Here is a 12,653-nt window from a genome sequence, read left to right on the forward strand (position 1 = left end):
CCGTGTTCAATCCGAGCCTCGGTCCGCGCCGGCGCTCGGGACGAGCCTCGGGCCCGCCGGCGGCGAGCGGCCTTCTTACAAAGCGAGGGAAAGAGGATGGAATATGGGCGGCAGCAAGGAGGTCAGGGACACCATAGCCGGGCTCACTTCAATGTGTCGCCATTCATAAAGCCACAAAAGATGGAGACTTTGTAAGAGAATTATAGCTCGAGGTTAAACAATGAATTGAGGCGTGCACACGCCAAAGTCACTTCAAAGCAGCGTGACCAGCGCGAGGTGACTGTTTGGTACCTTCGGTGGGGAATTACCCAACTTTGTCCACCTCTTACTACCACCACTACTTCAACCCGATTACAGAAATCATCAATACTACACAAAAAAACGCAATACAACAGCACAAAACTGTCTTGCACATCATGTGGAGCAATTCCAAATCAATATTTATATAATAACATGACAAAACAAAAGAAAATGCGTAAAATGCATATGATACTCAACAAATGTGTTGGTAAATAAATATACACAGGTGTGCTTACGTCAAGCCAGCTGCTTGCTATCCCTATGAGAGAACGAATTTGAAATGAATTTGCTTAAAAGAAACATTCCCATTGATAACAGTTGGAGTTGCCTCATCCAGCACTTCTGATTCCGAAGTTTCTGAAATCTGATTGGACCAAAAACCCCGACTTTTTTAACCCAGGATCTACTTTTCAAGCAGCCAGCCTCTCGTGAGCTACAGGGGGATTAATCTTGTCCGCTTTAAGCACTTTTTCTTCTATTTTTCACATACTCTGACAGTCATTGCATCTTAAAACAACAGCATTTCTTTTTTGACTTTCTCCATTAATATTGAAAGTAAACATAAGCAGCATGTCCAGCTCATCTAGTTCGTCTGTGTTGCTAACTAAAGCGTTGATGGGTTGCGTAAATACTGTAACTTTTGTAATTCTGTCTTTAAGAGCGGGGGGGTAAGGTAAACTATCAAAAAGAGAGTGTGGCGGACCAGCGTTCATTGTTAGAGAATGTTCCGTGTGCTGCCTAAAAGAAACCAGTGGCTTCTTCTTTTCAGTTTTTTACAGTACATATGTGAATTGTGCCATTGGATGTAACAACCAGTCATCCCTCACTCATTGAATCACATTGCAAAATGCCACAAACTGAATAGCTGTATGTTATACTTTCAATTTGCATTGGATTATCGACGCGATCGACGCATTGAGTACCCCTTGTATAGAATGTTGGGAATAATTTAATACTATTTCGTGAGTTTTGGGTTAGTAGTGTAGGTAAGTGCTTCTGAATAACGCTACGGTAGGTTGCTTATTAGAACTCTACAAAGCATAATTGAACAAATTTTCAAACTTAAAGAAATTACAAAATTAAGGAAAATGATTGTGTGTGACATCAGAGTGTGTTTGACATCAGAGCTTTTACTGCTTTTTAAAAGCCTCCCAAAGAAAGTGAAGGTAAGAGAGTGCAAATGAATAGATCAGTTGACGTCTGAAACTTCTGCTTTCTTTGATCCTACTGCCTTTGATCACTTATCAGAAAGTATTGCTTTTCATCTCAACTATTTGAACAGATCATACAAACATTGTGGGGAGGGGGGGTGGGTGTTCAGTTATGACCAGAATTCCAGCAGAGATGATGGACCCTGTGATGGGTAAGATAACATGAAATCGCATACGTCACACCTTTAAGTTTAAAAGACCAAAACGTTGTCCACTTTGGAGCACAACCCCAAAAATACAAAAAGAAAACTTCATTTTTACCACGAGGGCATGTCTTAAGCGCCTCATTTTGCATTTGTTGTGGCTTTTTGTATGATACCTTTTCTGGAAGGAGCATGGTGGTACATGGTGGTACTTACCATGACGTAGGCGGGCTCACATTCTAAGTAAAAAAAAGACTCTCCAAATACGTACTTTTCATACCGTGGTGGTCAGTGGTGGAGTTTCTACTCCTCTTTTAATTTCACTACATAAGTGAGAGTCTTGCTGAACATTTCCAAAATGTGGTACTTTGTTCTCAACCCATTGGGGAAAAACTCCAGTCGAAATTTGAACTCTGGCGAACAATCTTTCTCACTGGGCTGACATCAGCAGCAGCGAGTAGATGAGCTGGCAATTCTGAGAGGTACCGCTTGATTTGATATGGATTATGGATTAAATGAATCAAGTGTTAAGGAATGAAGGTCGCTCGAAAGCAGCGAAAGGACGACGCTGCGCGGGCGTTAGGAGCAGGACGTGGCCGAGGTGATGAAGGCGGGGGGGATACGGATGGAAATTGTTCACGCCGAATGCTTGTTTTGCCGGTTTACGCTAAAACTAATCTCGGTTTTTGAGATTAGCTGTCATTCACACTATAGGTTGATTATGCAATCCCGTTTGACGGCTGACGGTTCGGTTCTCCACGTTTGCTTAAAGTCTTCTCAGATAAGTTCGCATTTCAATGTGAGGGCACACGCTTTCCTTTTCCCACTTTTCATTACTTTTGACTTTTGACTCTTTTTGAATAATAAAGGGAATGCACTGGCTCATAATTTGCTGCTATTCCTGTTTTAACGTTTTTGTTTATGAAAGTTCCCAAAGTGCCCGTTTATTTTTTATGACCCATTTTCAAATTTGACAAATTTTCTAGTACCAATTATGGCATGTCTCCATTGAAAGAATATGCAGAGTCAGACCTACGAATGCCGCAATTATTTTTACTATTAAAAAAGTAGCATAATTCTATAAATACGACTGCGGTTCCCAAGTGATGACAGCTTTAAGTGGCCTTAACAAAATAGGTCACATCCTCAGCTTCTTTAATTCTTTTTTTCCTTATAAGAACAAGAAGAAGAGCAGGCTCTAAATTAAGAAAAGTCTCAATCCATTTTCACTCTCGCACATTTCCCATCTGAATGTTGCTTTGCTAATGATCTCATTTAAGAGGTCGTGGCTTTTCTAATTAGAAACCAGTTGAGTCTCTTTGTGCTGGGCAGACCTTGGGGTTACTCTAAAGTTAGCGTCAACTTTTGGACCTCGTGTCACAGCTGTTCAAAAAAAAAAAACACCTTCCAAAATCAACTGAAACCAAATGGAAATACTACCCCAAGGGCATTGGAAATTTCTTGATTTCTGCGTTTACATGTGACCCAGCAAAGAAGATGGACTCACAAGAAAACAAGCGTTGCAATGTCACGAATCCATGTCAGTGAGCGTTCAACTGATAATATCAATCGGAGGAGAATTGGAAAGGTAAGCAGGTCTTGAGTGATGCACTATCTGTCCATCTACCCATCCATCCACCCGTCTGTCCATTCATCCATCCATTCGTCCATTCATCCAGGGTGGAGCCTACCCTATCCCTAGTCCTTTTCCAAGTAGTTTCTACTGGTTATTTTCCATGAATGGAAAATGTCTTCCTTTAGGACAATGTTTTCCTATTTATATTGATCCACGGTGCAAATTTTACATTAAAAGAGAAAAGATCGCAGCACACGATCAAACAAAAAATGTCACAAAATGTGGATACACAAGGTATTTATTTAACTTCTGCCATCCTGTTTTATTGTTGTGGCTGTCACCATATGTCACTAGCATAGATACCTAAACAAATATGCAGTACAGTACCTTATTTGGAGGGACTAAAAACTTTTCAGACCGATTAATTGGCAGTGGATAATCACTCTTGACATACTTGATGTACTGACATGATGGAACATCACTGCTATTAACCATTGAACAGAATTGCCATATGCAGTTTAACAGGCAAACTCGGCACTGACAGCGCTTTTTCTATGAATTCTAAAATACTCATTTTAATCTAAAAAAAAAAAAACTGTGTCATCTGCTGGATATGTCTTGCACCTGTAAGAGACAAAACTATATAAAGCAATGCAGGTGGTGCAATTTGCAATTTGTCTCTGGTAGGATGAAGGGCAAAGTTTATGAGACAGTGGTGATGCCGGCCATGATGTACGGATTAGAGACGAGACAACAGGAAGCAGAACTGGAGGTGGCAGAAATGACGATGCTGAGGTTCTCGCTCGGAGTGAACAGTTTGGATAGGATTAGAAAGGAGCACATTAGAGGGACAGCCAAAGTTGGATGTTTTGGAAGACAAGGTGAGAGAGAGCAGAGTTTGATGGTTTGGACTTGTCCAGAGGCGAGAGAGTGAGTATATTGGTAGAAGGGTGCTGATGATGGAGCTGCCAGGCAAAAGAGCGAGAGGAAGACCAAAGAAAAGGTTGATGGATGCTGTGAGGGAGGACATGAGGACAGTGGGTGTTAGAGAAGAAGATGTACGAGTTAGGCTTGGATGGAAAAAGATGACACGCTGTGGAGACCCCTAACGGGACAAGCCAAAAGGAAAAGAAGAAGGTTGTGTAATTTGCACATACCACCTGAGTCCTCACATGGCAAACCATATTACGTTCTGCTTTCTGCAACAGGCCAAGCAGCAGTGTTAGATATTTGTATGTATTGTATCCGGTTCGATCCCCCTCATAAGTTCTTATTAGTGCGCGGCACCGTTGGAGCACGGGTGCCATTCACACACACACGGTTTTGGCCGCCAATGCCTTGTTCTACCAGCGTCAGCAGGCAACCCACTCAATCTAAGGCCCAAACCGGTCGTGTCTGGCACATATTTCACTGATTAAGCTGCATATCAGCGAGCCTGTCAAAGCTTTTTCCACATACCATCTGCCTCAGACAATATCTGTCTTTGACCTTGGCAAAGACAACACGCAGTTGGGATGCTTTGAATGAAAATGATCCAGTATAATGTGAGCTATATTACAGTAAGAGATGGGTCCAGTTTATGTGACTGTGACAGACGATTTATGTTTGTGACCAGCTGCTCACCCCAAAAGCGAGAGCACAGTGTCCAAATGCAATTACAAGACAGTAGCAGCATATGCCAAATTCCCTTTCTGTCAAATCAGCAAAAATTACAGTGCCTTCCACTTTATTCTCTTATCATTTCGTTTTAATTAACGTCCCTCTTAACAAGCGCCCCAAAAGCGGGGTTAATTGTGCTTTTCATGGCAAAACCAGCGCAAATGCAAATTCTCTCAGGGCAAACTTTGTTCCGTGCTCAGGAACGTTGTTTTAATTATCCCGTACAGGCAAAGCAAAGTAGTGGAGAAGGCACAGCGACAAGGTGGCCTTATGCTCGCAGGTCAAAGTGCATCATGCAATTTGCTTGTGCGCTTACGTGCCAGAGGAACTTGGCAATTTTAACAATAGTTCAATGCAATGAAAAAAAGATAGAGATTCCTAATTATCTCATTTCCCACACACAATGAACAAAGTGTCTATCTCTTGATAGATCGATCTACAGTACTTGACGTCAAGAAACACATCCTGTTACATTTGTACCGCTGGAGTGTACACTTCTTAAGGGCCATATTCTCCCACTCTCATTATCGTATGTCAGCCGCACACTTTTCTGGTTGTGAGCACTCTGGTGGAGCAACTTTGAAATGTGGGTGTTTTCTGTGAAATCTGGCCTGGTGAGCAAGTTGCACCCCATTACTCACCAACTTGATCACTTTGCCTCTTCCACACTACAGCCTTTGTTGTATGTCTCGTGCCCCATGATATTGAATCATTATATTGCACGTTTTGATTCAGTTAACTGCTTTTACAGCGCCCGGTGACAGCGAAGCAGCAACTGACTTGGGTTAAGGGTTTAGCATACGCTTTGCTTATCTTCTGCTCAATGGGCATAAAGTGTTGCTACCACATTACACTGATGTCCAAAAGTTGAAATAGTTATTGGCAAAAAATACCTTTTTTGCCTCAAACGTGGTACGGTCTCGTAGTTTATCTGAAAGCACCAGTTACTACTACAACAACTGCAGTTATTGGAATAGTACAAAGGTGAATTACATTTTGGATCATACATTTTTTTTATTGGCTCTACATCCGTTGTGAAAAAGCCCGCTCTCTGTGGCACAATCGGGTTGCCCCGCAGCGATAAACAATGGCTGGATCTTCTGTGATTGATTGCTAAACAAGCCACAAGCACAGAATTTAAATTACTTTTATTGGATTTATTTCTTACAGTGCGATGGGCTGGCAACCAGCTCAGCGTGTACCCTGCCTCCTGCCTCTCGACAGCTGGGATGGGCTCCAGCACTCCTGCAACCCTCGTGAGGATAAGCAACTAAGGAAATGGATGGATGGATGGATATTTCATGCAGAAAAAAAAACACACTCCTAAAGTGTAGGATGACGTTCGACCAGAGCCGTGGACAACTCACCGGGAACAACATAGCAGAAGTTTATTCCAGGTTGAAAGTGTGATGTGTTTTCAAATGGATCTCTAGGGTATTCGCCTCTCAGGAAAACTTCATGCGCAATAATTTACTGCTAGCCACAGACCTCAATGAGTTATGCCTCTTTGGTCGATGCGCAAACATTTCTAGGTTACACACAGTGCATGTGTCATTATGGGAGAATCCACATGGGTAAAAGATGCGCAACCCACGTGTAAAAAAAAAAAAAAAAAAGAAGAAGAAGAAAACTGGAAAAAGTGGCTCTAATTCACTTCCACAAGACCACTGATGTTGCAGGCAATCTGTTAAATATTATCGCATGTAAGAATTCCTTTTCTCTATGAAAATCTCAAAAACTGCAAAAATACAGGAGAAAGATCACACCGTGCCTGTTAACCTCTTAGCGTTGAGGGAATCTGTCTATGTTTTTAAACAATAGTAGACACACCACACAACCGGTGGTGATATTATAAGTCAAGTCCATGCCATACATTATATGGTTTAGCATATAAGATCTTGTGGGTCTCAGCCTTGACGGAATTTGACCAGCAAAAACAATTTACGCAAATGTTGTTAATTTTACAAATATTTTCAATCCAACAGTGGAGTACTTAGTACTTCTGAATTACATTGATGGGACCTGGGGTTGGAATATCAGCTCTGACCTTGCTGTGCGCAGTTATTATACGCTCCAAAGTGCTTGAATGTGTTTTCTTCAAGTTCTTCAGCTTCCCCCAAGTGCCAGCTGTAGAAAATGAATGAATTAATCTATTGTGTTCCACAGTAAGGTACAGTATAAATATATTATGACCAGACACAAATATGGACGCCACTCGGTCAGGAATACCATAGTTGTTTTTATTGCAGGCATCATGGTAATTATGGTTTCCCTTGGGGGGGGCTGTTGTAAGGGTAAAACCACATAAATGTTCACCTTACAGTAAGCGAATATCACTGTTTAATACATACCTTGGTTTTATAAAATCATGGTTCAATTAATGTTGGCTACAGTAAATAAACAAAATGCAAAACAAGCTGCTTATCTTTCATGGAAACACATTGAATGCTGTGAAATGTATCATGACATCTCGGGATCCGGCGTAAAAATTGTGCCAAACAAATATGAGCGTTCATCTAAAATATATGTGCGTGAATGAGAGAGGTGGCGGAGGAAGAGTGAGGCTACAGGGAGAAGAGATAGCGAGGGTGGACAACTTCAAATACTTGGGGTCAACAATCCAGAGCAATGGTGAGTGTGTTAAGGAAGTGAAGAAACGGGTCCAAGCAGGTTGGAACAGCTGGCGGAAGGTGTCTGGTGTGTTATGTGACAGAAGAGTCTCTGCTGGGATGAAGGGCAAAGTTTACAAAACAGTGGTGAGGCCGGCCATGATGTACGGATTAGAGACAGTGGCACTGAAGAAACAACAGGAAGCAGAACTGGAGGTGGCAGAAATGAAGATGTTGAGGTTCTCGCTCGGCGTGAACAGGTTGGATAGGATTAGAAATGAGCTCAATAGAGGGACAGCCAAAGTTGGACGTTTTGGAGACAAGGTTCGAGAGAGTAGACTTCGATGGTTTGGACATGTTCAGAGGCGAGAGAGTGAGTATGTTGGTAGAAGGGTGCTGAGGATGGAGCTCCCAGGCAAAAGAACGAGAGGAAGACCAAAGAGAAGCTTGATGGATGTTGTGAGGAAGACATGAGGGCAGTTGGTGTTACAGAGGAGGGTGCACGAGATAGGCTTAGATGGAAAAAGTTGACACGCTGTAGCGATCCCTTAACGGGACAAGCCCAAAGGAAAAGAAGAAGAAGTTTGTTTGTTTTTAGGAAAATGGAACTAGTTGTTTGTCTTAATGGTTGTTGAAATGCTTAAATTGCATTTGTATTTATTTATCATGTGCTTATCCTTGCATGTTTTTAAATGATGGGTAATAACTGGTTTTGAACATAGGTCAAGGAAAATCTTTCAACGGCCACATAAAAAGATGTTGAAGGCTAGATCCGGCCAGTAGGCTTTGCGTTTAAACTGTGCGCTATGCGGTATAGCTCGCGACGCGCCGCATAAAGATGAATGAATTAGGACAAGAGTGTCACAGATGGCATGTCAGGGACAAACATGTGACAGGTCCGATATCAAATCACAATCCAGCAACACTCCCCTGTCAGCTACCTGCTGTCAGCCAGAGTCTTTAATTGGAACAGGTCGGCCGTATGTAGTCAAAATAACTTCAGGGGGGAACATCTGGACCACTGACAGAGGTCAAAATTCAAGTCTGCTGCATTGCCGCACTTCAGCGACGACAAGAACAGCAGCAGTCACACCTGCGTGGCACCATTCCACACCCGTTTCAACTCTCCCCGTTTCTCCCTCCCTCGTCATGTCCTCCTGTCACAGATCAGCCCCCGTCCCAGGGCGCCTTACATCACGCGTGGCATTTCACACTCCGCAGAGCTTGTTAAATTATAGAATTCCCCAGGAAATCAAGTGTGGACATGCTAACGTCTCTTCCACCTGACTGCTATCTAATGAGAAAATGAAGATGAGCTTCATGTTTAACCGACAATGAGCAGGCAAGATGGGTTGCCGGGAGGTGCAATAAGGGTGTACAGAGCAATGTGGACGGGGCAGCACTGCGTTGGAGTGCTGTACAAGCTTACTGTGAATAAATCAAATACAGTATGACGTTCTGGCAACAACTTTTTATAGTGGATTTCAATGTGTAATGTGACTGTACAGGTAAATCCAAACATTCAAAAGTATTTGTTTCAAAGACAATCATGAAGGGTTTGCGATTTTTAAAAGGTTGCACATTCACTCACTTTTTATAAATTTGGTGCTATCTGTTACCAGTTAATGTTGCTTGAATTTTTTTCCCATATTAAAATAATACCAATATAAATCAGCAGTTGTATCACATTCAAGTAACATCATCATTATGTGTCATACACTATACACACTGTTTACGTAAATTGTGTCAAAGACAAAGTTCATGCATTTTTTTGCATCAGAAAAATAGGGTGTTCCTCAAGGATCAATTCCAAGTACTCTTCAAATAGAATCATGTCATCCCTTCTAATGAGCTTTCCAATCATGTGTTTTAAAATTTATTTAAATAATTTGTCATTTCAATTTCACATTAATCTTAAATGCGTAAGTGGCACATGCTTGTCTAAAAAGTTTTTTGTTCATAAATGGTTAAAAAGCTCAAAATATGCAATTTTGGGTGGTGAAGTGTCTTACAGGTTTAAATAAAAGCATGTGCATCACTCTCGTCCCTTCTCATCGTCGACCTGAGAAAGTATCTGAAGTGTATTTGCCCTTCAGTATCCATTTATTCTTCGTGAAGGACAGATTTTTGTCAAAGGATTGGAACTACATCGACTACAACAATGTGGTGCTGCACTGACTGATGCAACTACTGAGAAAGAGTTAAGGGGACAAAAAGAGCTATTTTTTTTTTCTGGCACAAAATCATCGTAGCCACGCTATGCAATATTGAGGTGCGCCGATGATACCAAAATGTTTGAATCCCCCAATCACTCATCGTTCATATGTATATGTACACGCTTACAATGTGCTCTGCCGGTCATGTAATACATGTGTAGTGTCAAAGAAATAAATGTTTCACAAAAGTGTCTGCTCTGAAGACTCACCAGGACTCGTAAAGGAATGTAATGGATTTCCCCACCACCGCCACCACCACAAAGTTACACACGCGCGCACACAAACACACACAGTGACTCACAGCTTTGAGAGAGCCAATCACCGTCGCCAGTTTTCAGCTCCGGTTTGTGAATGGGATTTTGGCTGTTAGTAGCATGCCGTTATTTCATTTGGGAAGCATGCAACATTCCTCTTTTCATATTTTATGTTTGCGATAGGGGCAATGGATTTCATTTGTTTATATGATTATTATTATTATTATTTTCTCATATGCTGCTATTCAATTAAGGCACTTATTTAACTGCTTTGGACTCCAACACCTTAATTTTGACTTTTGATAATCTAGTGCCGCCATCACAATTGTTTATGTGTTTGTCTTTTTTTTTTTTTACATTATCCTGTAATTATGCCATTTCTGCAATAACATCACACATGTAGCTTTCTCCTGTTCCTTGACTTTCTTTCTTTGTTTTATTAAGCGAGTCTGCCCCCCCCCCCAAAAGCACTAAATGATCAACAGCCACGCCACACTTACCTGCAATGACAGACTTAGTCCTGAGTGCCTCTGAGTCCTCAGCGGTCGGAGAGCAGCGAGCCTGCAAAGCTGCTGACGGGCGAGCCAAGAGGAGGGCAGAGAGAAGGAGAAAGAGACCGCAAGACAAGTGATGAGAGGTGGAAAGAGAAAGTGGATGCAATGTGCGCTCTGGAAGGAGGAAGAGGAGGAGGCTCGCTGGAGGTGAGATGAAGGGGAGAAAGAGAGTGAGGGAGAGATAAAGGGGCATGGAGGAGTAAAGGGAGGGAGAGCCGTATTGGGATAGGAGGGGATCGTGTGATGTTGGAGAGGAGGAGGAGGAGGAGGAAAGAAGTGGATGAAGGCAGAGATGGACAAGAAATGGTGTAAGGTTGAAAGGGAAGGCTTGCGTAATTAATAAAGCAGATGGATTAAAAATGCAGGAAAAATGAACTGGAATGATGCAATGGTTTGTCCCAAAAAAACATAAAAACAATTAATTGGGAGAACATCCACCCTAAAAATAAAACAAAAACTTATTACATGTATCCCATCTCTGGAGACAAAGCAGTCCATTCAATCACGCTGTAATCCAATAATGTGCTTCAGTGTAGCCACAGTGGAGCAATAACTTACTGCACCTTGGGAGTAAAAAAACGAAAAAAAAAGAGAAAGACAGGGGGTGAGTATTTTCACCCTAAAGAAATCCATGGATCAATATGGTTTAAAAAGAGTGATTAAAAAGATGGAGTGATGAAACCAAAGGAGTGAAAAGAAAGAGAAGTATTAGTAGTGAAAGTTTGAAAAGATTGAATGGAGAATTAGAACATGAAAAATCACCGATCCATCTCTTTCCTTTCATACTTTAAGTTGATGTCCACATGTGACCTGATTTTTTTTTTTTTCCACCCAAAGTCTGCTTGGCGTTGTTTGACATTTACACCGGATCAGGCCGAATGCACTGAGAAATGGCAGCCATGAAGAATGGCTGCAGGTTACGAATCACAATGATCTCAAATTACGGGTCAAGTCACCTCCTCGCTCAGACGGCAGCGACGTCTTATCTTACATATGAGGCTCATTTACATATTTTACAGCAAGAAATCTGTCAAAAATTTCGGTTGGCTGCAAAACTGCAAGCGTCGATATACTGTAATGTATATTCATTTCGAGGTGGAGATGTAATTGGGGCAGCACGGTGGACAGCTGGAAAGCGTTGGCCTCACAGTTCTGAGGACCCAGGTTCGATCCCGGCCCACCTGTGTGAAGTTTGCATGTTCTCCCCGCGCCTACGTGGCTTTTAAGCACGTAACATCATCTAGCTATCAACTTGGAAGTTTATTGAGTAGCGGTTTGATTTCAAAATAGATGTAAGATCCTTTGTGAACATTTCTCAAACCTTATTTTATTTTATTTTATTTTATTGAGACCTTTCCGGATTAATTTTGTATATATTTAACACTTTCCTTTAGGGAAGGAAGCACATTTGAGAAGTGTGTGTTCAAAATGTAAATAAAACCAAATGTCTCAGTGAGCCCAGTTACAAATATCAAATAATAAGATGAAAAAAAGCACTTAAATTGACCTAATACATCAACTTCACAAACTGATGTCATTTTTCCCCTCTTCTCAATGAAAGTAATAGAATGATGTACGTTCAACACATTTTAATTATGTAAAACCAACGTACATTCCAGTGATAGAAATTCAAGACTTTTTTCCAATGAAGGACGTACAGAATATCACAATTGAAAGTCATTGTAAAGCTCTAGAGGTATAATTCCGTGTATCAAGAGTAATATTATTTTGAAAAAGATACAGGCAGTTGCAAATTTTTTCAAGTTCCGAAACTCGGCTGCGGCCTTCATCTTAGAGTTTGCATTTTCTCGCCGTTGTGCAGCTTTTCTCGGGCTTCCTTCCTTTTTCTCAAAACATGCGTACCGTATTTGGTTAAGGCTCAAAATATTCCATAAGTGTGAATATGACTTTGATTTGTCGTCTACTGTTCAGTGAAGTCTATTCTATGCATTGCAAGGACTTTGCAGTGGACAGGCAAGAGAAAATATAAGTGCCCCTGTGACCTTGCGGTTGAGGTTTTGTGTCCGCTGTTAAAGATCTCAGATCATTTTGTCCTTGCCCCGAGTGTCTCTGGCCATAAAACTCTAATTGCATCCTCTTAATCCATCCATTTATCCATTTTCTTTGCTGC

At 41.5% G+C, this 12,653-nt stretch overlaps 1 protein-coding gene across 2 annotated transcripts in view; it reads right to left on the reverse strand.

The window, feature by feature from the left end:
* pvalb6 (parvalbumin 6) overlaps positions 1-10,488 on the reverse strand; it is a 37,012-nt gene extending 26,524 nt beyond the window's left edge. The window contains exon 1 of one of the 2 annotated variants that reach the window (XM_061847165.1): positions 10,469-10,488. The gene's annotated coding sequence lies outside the window, so the exon portion shown is untranslated. Of the gene's footprint in view, positions 1-6,936; positions 7,212-10,468 lie in introns of those variants that run through there. The other variant, XM_061847164.1, reaches the window with a different exon arrangement.
* Positions 10,489-12,653: the final 2,165 nt, after the last annotated feature.

This window comes from Syngnathoides biaculeatus, chromosome 16 (genome assembly GCF_019802595.1).
Source record: "Syngnathoides biaculeatus isolate LvHL_M chromosome 16, ASM1980259v1, whole genome shotgun sequence".
Lineage (NCBI taxonomy): Eukaryota > Metazoa > Chordata > Actinopteri > Syngnathiformes > Syngnathidae > Syngnathoides > Syngnathoides biaculeatus.